The 6,000-nt window shown below is 40.0% G+C and overlaps 1 protein-coding gene across 1 annotated transcript in view; it reads right to left on the reverse strand.

Annotated features, from left to right (window-relative positions):
* LOC134642898 (regulator of G-protein signaling 6-like) overlaps positions 1–5,298 on the reverse strand; it is a 106,758-nt gene extending 101,460 nt beyond the window's left edge. The window contains exon 1 of the mRNA XM_063494976.1: positions 5,192–5,298. The gene's annotated coding sequence lies outside the window, so the exon portion shown is untranslated. The remainder of the gene's footprint in view (positions 1–5,191) is intronic.
* Between the last annotated feature and the right edge of the window lie 702 nt (positions 5,299–6,000).

Below are 6,000 nucleotides of genomic sequence, written 5' to 3' on the forward strand. Positions count from 1 at the left end.
GGAAACTGCCAAATGTGCACTCATGATAATGGAAACACACTCCATTATTTCATTTCAGTTTAATTTATTCATTTCTTTTGCAATGCAAACCAGAAGAGTTTGCACATAATCTCAGTGAGACAGAGGTTTCCTGGAAACATTTATCTAAGAAAATATTTGTAGAAGAAATTATAGACTTTAGGTGTATGACTGGAAGATGAATCTGCTCAGAGAAAAGTAGTATTTTCCACTTGGTGTTTCCACTCAGTAAAATCTTGAAAAAAAAGACCATTACACTCACCACTAAATATAAAGAACTGAAACGTGAAGTCCTGATGCAGGTTATCAAAGCAAAATGTCTTCCTAGAACTTCATCTGGCCAAATGTTGGCAAAGAGTTTTTAATAGTGTCCACCTGTGCTTTGTAAACCATGTGTACATGGGAAATGTAGTTCACATGTGTAGTTCCCAAAAGCTAGCATGAATGGTGAGAAGGAGAGCAAAACTAAAAACTGAGTTAAAGTTCTTTTTTCTTTAATTGGGAATTCACGGTAAGACACGGTGTTTTTAGTCATTTAAATGTTTATCTATTGCTTATTTACTTTGGTGCAATATGAATGGGCAGAGGAAAACTAGCAAAACTTGAAAATACAGTTAAAAGTTAAGTCACATTTTCCTAAACTGTCCACAGGCTCAGACTGGAGTCATTGCCGGGCCAATTCTAGTCCCGGGCCTCATGTTTGACCCCCTGCTGTAAGAAAAAAAAAATCTTATTTATGTAATTTAATCAATTTGTAAATATTAACCGTGTAAGCATGTTGTCAGCTGAAAGAATAAAGGTACCAGAGCTGAAATTTGACACAGAACCATGTGGGTGCCTGCATCCGCAATATCATCATCGTGAGCATCATGTGTTGATATGCTATTTCTATCATGCATAATCTCGTATTCTGAAGCAAAATTAGAAGTTAAAGAACTGCCACAAAGTAATTTCTGTTTCATGCCCTTCAATGAAGAAGTGAAAAGAGACAGGAAGCAAAATGAGAGCAAGGCCTGAGCGTGATTGGTTGTAGGATGATTGGGTTTGGCATGTTGGGAAACATCCACAGATCTGAAGACAAGATCAATACCACTCTCATATCTATATGGAAACTACGAAGCTTCAGCCAGAGTCTAGTGTAGCTTAGCTTAGCTCAAAAACAGGTGCACCTAGATTGTGTATTATATTTAGTTCATGTATTACTCATAAAGCCGTTTACAAAGACACATAGTGGTAGCACATCTTCTTTCGTGCTAGTAAGCTAAACAATTAAATAATAAGAATCGAACTAAAGTTAAGAAAGTGGTTTTGACTGGGTTAAGAGTAAATGGCAGTTTTGTGTCATCTGAAGTGAATTTAATTTCCTTTTTAAGTCAATACTCTCATCAACCAGCTGTTTGTGTGTGTCTGAATGTGTGAGAGGATATACTGTGCAAAGTGTCCATGTGTCCAGGAGCTTTTTGGTGCTGAAGAAAAGGAAAAGGCAGAAAAAAATCTGAATCAGTTGCTTTCAGCTTACTGTCTTCATTACAGGGACACCGTCTGCTTAACTGCTACTCCAAACCAGCAGTCAATGCTTAGAAGTGGTGCCTGGTTTGTTTCTCTGAACTGCTCAAGTTTAAACTCCCATTTTCTTTCCATCCTGCTCCTGGAAGGTCGTAAAGTTGCGTAGGCTGGGATCAATACCTCCAACATTCGCTCTAACTCTGGATTTTGCAAAGAAATGAAATGTTCAGGTTGAACATTCACATGAGATCATCCTCTATCACACAGTTATTTAATTAATGGTTCACAGGGGAGCCTCACCCCTGTTGATAGAGATGCTTTAGTTGGCCTAATTGCTTTAAAGAACTTCCAGAGTCAGCTTTGGTCACCTTGAAAGCCTCTGATGTAATGCCTAATCTATTTATCCCAAATTAGACGAATGTGAGGATGAAGAAGATATAAAGGGACCACACGTGCCTCATTTTATGAAACGCAAACAACATGTTTTTACAGAAGAATTAAAATCTTCCTATGTTAAGCCCTCAAACTCCTTCAGAACCGCCAGCCCAGGAAACTCCTTCCTGTGGTGTTCATGAAGCTTCAATCGATGTGCTGTGATGTCTTCGTGAGAGCCTGTAGGTGTAGAGTCCTTTGTTTGTTCGGCGCTCGTGTTAGCTACGTACAATTATAAGTAAAGCACAGTTTTTTAAACTTCACTTAAGCTTTATCTTTCTTCTTCTTAAATGCAAAAGACTAACAAGCACGCTTGAATTTCAGCTGATGTCTTCACCAGCGTTCAGCTCTACATAATTGGAACAAATCAAGCGCTGCCACAGAAATGATACTCGATTGCAAGAAAATGAACACTGAGGAAGGCATCAGTCAAAACATTTGTGCTCGCTCCTCTTTTGCACTACAAAGGAATAACAACAGCGAAAGTGTTGTGATGTAATTTGAAGTCATTGAAGAAGAAAAAAATAAAATAAAATAAAAATAGGCCCCAGGTTTCAGGAAATTAAATGACTGAAAGAAACGCATGACATTTATTTTTATACTTGTCGCAGATTAATACTCTAAATTATTCTGATTACATTTAGAGGTGAACATTTATTTAACCACCCCACTTTCCTTTAAAACATGCTGCGATGACAGGAAGTGGATGCGGTGAGTGAGATCTCTTGCTGTGTCTAAAGTCTGCGCTATCCTTTTCCCTCTGGACCCTCCACAGTGCAACGCACACCCAGCGTTTGCTTCACCTTCCATCGAAAACCACCCCAGGGAGAGCTGCATGAGGATGTCTGGCTATTTTACACAAAAGCCTGGCTACAAATATAAGGGACACCACCAGTTTAGAAGCCATTCAACCTTATAAAGAGTCAAATGTGTGGAGTTGTGTGTGTGGTTTATCAGGCAGACTGCATTTAACAGCATATATCACACATTAATGGTTCATTCACATCTTGTTTAAGGTACGAAACATATTAACAGCTTCTGTATATTTATGGTACAGTACTATATCTTTTTCTTGTGTGATCATGTAAATTCAAGTTCAAATCCTTGATTGTTTTTTCACATGTGATCTAGTTACCAGGGTTTGTGTAGCAGAAAGCTGTGCTGAGGTTTAGACAGCAATGAGTGAGACTGCCATAGAAATTCGCCAGTCTTCACCTTGGGTGGTTGATACAATTTTGAGCAGGTCAGGAATACTGTAACCTTGTGAGGCAAGAAGTGAATACCAAGCTGCAAACACAGTTTAAGCATAACAGGAAACTGAATTCAGAGTACACAGAGGAGGACACCCACAGGTAATTTTAGGGTAATAAACTGTTTATGCTCCAATGTTCCTGTTTATATTACTGTAGTAGCACTAATATGACCGTAACATCTCATCCACACTACTGACAATATGATGTCATAAAGCTTAAAGCACAGTGTTCTTAATTACTGTAAATCCAGCTACCAACCGGGTCATTCCAACACAAATCTTCACATTTTTTAGAACATTTTCTGATCACTCGTTCTTTTTTCCACTTTTTTTTTGTTAGATATTCATGTTCAAGTGTTGTCTCAGATTTTCAAAGTGTGAAAAAAGCAGGTAATATTAAAAAAAAAGTATTTGATATAAAAAGCTACAAACTTTGGACATAAAATTTTTAGCCAAATTGGAGATAGGCAAGCAGAGAGCCCAGATTTGAGATGGAATGACCTTTAACAGTGAAATTACAGTGTAGCGTTCATTGAAATAAATCTAATAAAGTATTGTGCCACACCTCTTAATCTCTGAATTCAGGTGTTTTCAGCTCCATTCCCATAGCTGTATGAAATCGAGCACCTGCCCATGCAGTTTATTAAAAGTTGGTTCCAAGGTCTCAGTAACATTGAGCAGCAGTTTCTTAACTGCTAACCTAACTGGGGGTCATATAAGTGCTGGAGCCTGCTTGATAAGAGTTCAGCAGCCTACAACAAAGCTAGGCTAGACTATTAAGCCCCAAATCCACAGCTAGGACCAACTTTAGAATCACCATTTAACCCGTCACTGGACTGTAGGCAGAAAGATCTTGGAGGCTCCGAGAGAACATGCAAACCCCACAAAGAAAGGCCAGAGCCTCGTCCAAAATCTTCTATCACTTGGGAATTTATTTTTAGAACAATGTAGGAGTGAGTACCTGGTCACAATATAAAAACTTCTATGCTTTGTGAGGCTGCAACAAATCAGTCACAAGCGTTTTACTGATATAAGCCACTGGTGCTGGCCAATAAGGCCAAAGCTGGTACTTGTTTATCTTTTTCAGTTCATCCTCGACCTTTAAAGATCTTTGATTTTCTTCTACAACCAAACAGATTTTTGTATGATGGTGACGTCAAAACTTGTGCATCCACATTTGACCAAGTCAATCAGGTAAACAATGCTCTGACAGTGCACAGATAACTAAATCAAGATAACATGTAATTATGCAGCATTGATATAAACATCAGTATCACTGCTTAATAGCCAGAACCGGGCTCAAATCGTCTTCTGTCTTAATGTGTGGAGAGCTTAAGTTTGATGGATGATGGTCGTGCATGTCTGCATACCAACAGTGACATAGATCTCTCTCTCGGTCTCACTCCGACCTCTTTCTGTGGCCTCTCTATCCTCTCAGAACCGCTTCACCCCCCGCAAACACACACATCCAGCAGTCTGCAGCCTAATTTACAGTCACTCTCAGTGAAACGCACGACACAGTCCGCAATAACCAGCAGCACGCATTTTTACGCGCGTACTTTACCCTACACACATACACACAGACACCACACCTCTCTCACTATCTTCCTCACAAATTTCCGTGCGCATCCCAACAGATGCACAGAGGACGAAAACGCGCAAATTGATTTCAAACATGCACTTGTGCACTTCAAGTGTCCCCCGACTGATCACCTGAGGTCTCTTTAATCGCAGGTGGGGAAAACTGCATCCTCCGTGTCACCCTCCGAAATATTAATTACTCCAACAACAGCCAAGCAACACCTCAAGCACAGCAAACTGAGAACACCGCTGCAATGACAAATAACAGAGGCTTTACCAGTAGGAGCGTTAAAAGCGCACGCAACAACATTTCAGTTTTCTTTTATGCATCTTTCACCACTAATAATACCGCCACTCGTATCCCCTTTGCTCCAGCCTCTCCCCCTTCTCCCCGTCCCTTACCTCTGCAGCCGGCTTATCTCTCTCTCGGAGCTCAGGAGCCAAGAAGCAGCTTCACCGACCGACCCATCAAACCGCCGCACAGTGGAGTGAGAGAGAGAGGGAGAGAGAGACCGTGTTTGGAATATGGGAATCATTATACTGCAACAGTTCAGATAGTAGGTGTACTCATTTAATATCGCACCTATGGTATTCCAGGGCAATCCCAAACTTGCACGAATGTGGGATTTTAGGAGTTTACTCAGAGTGTGCATCTCTCCATTGTGTGTGATTGTCAATCCCCCTCCGATGACGGTTCACCTACAAATTAGGTGGTTGTTTTTTTTGTTCAGGGTCAGGGGAATGTTGTGGTTATGGTCATGGTTAGGTTGGGTTTGTAGGATAGTGGAAAAGCCAGCTTTACATCTGTGTAGGCACCACTTATCCTGAAGATTAACAAATACTGTATAATACATTCAACCAATTGTATAAAGACAGTAACTCAAGATTTGATATGTTCACGTACTGGCTCTGTTATCTGCACTGTTATCAAATAAATATTGGCTGTAAACAATTTTTAGATTATTGCATTCTGTTTGTATTCATAATTTACACGGTGTCACATAAAGTGTCCAGTCAAGCTAGTCATATTCATATGTTCCATTATCATAAGTTGGGAATTTTCCCTGCAGGGTCTTATGGTTTTACACAATAGTACTTGACCCTCTGTCTGCAGACACAAGTCCCTGTGCTGCTGTTTCCCCTCTTTGCCTTAAAATCCATTGATGTCATAATGCCCACACAGGATATGAGAAGATTTGACTGCAAAACCA

The sequence above is a fragment of the Pelmatolapia mariae genome, linkage group LG15 (genome assembly GCF_036321145.2).
Source record: "Pelmatolapia mariae isolate MD_Pm_ZW linkage group LG15, Pm_UMD_F_2, whole genome shotgun sequence".
Classification (NCBI taxonomy): Eukaryota; Metazoa; Chordata; class Actinopteri; order Cichliformes; family Cichlidae; genus Pelmatolapia; species Pelmatolapia mariae.